This window comes from Corylus avellana, chromosome ca8 (assembly GCF_901000735.1).
Source record: "Corylus avellana chromosome ca8, CavTom2PMs-1.0".
Lineage (NCBI taxonomy): Eukaryota > Viridiplantae > Streptophyta > Magnoliopsida > Fagales > Betulaceae > Corylus > Corylus avellana.
In genome coordinates, this window is record NC_081548.1 from 17,450,242 (window position 1) to 17,450,598 (window position 357).

Here is a 357-nt window from a genome sequence, read left to right on the forward strand (position 1 = left end):
CTCTCTGCCTTTCTTTTTGAAAGCGGTAGGTACCCTTTATTTTCTCATTCCTCTGCTACTTTTTTATTTTTATTTCTTATTTATTATTATTATTGTTAGGGTTAAATACTAAATACCAATTGTGGTTTCGTTTCTTTATTTTTTTTCCCCAAAGGTTTGATTTTTATCACAGGAGATCATTGTGGTTTTGATAATATACCAAATTAGTCATTCTGTCAGTTCACCGTTAGTTGACTTAATTAAAGTCCACGTGGACTAATCAAATGTTAACCTGTAGCATCTACTTAATTTTTTTTTTTTTTAAATTAAATTTTTTTTTTTGTTTTAAAAAAAAAAAAACAAAAAAAAGGAAAAAAA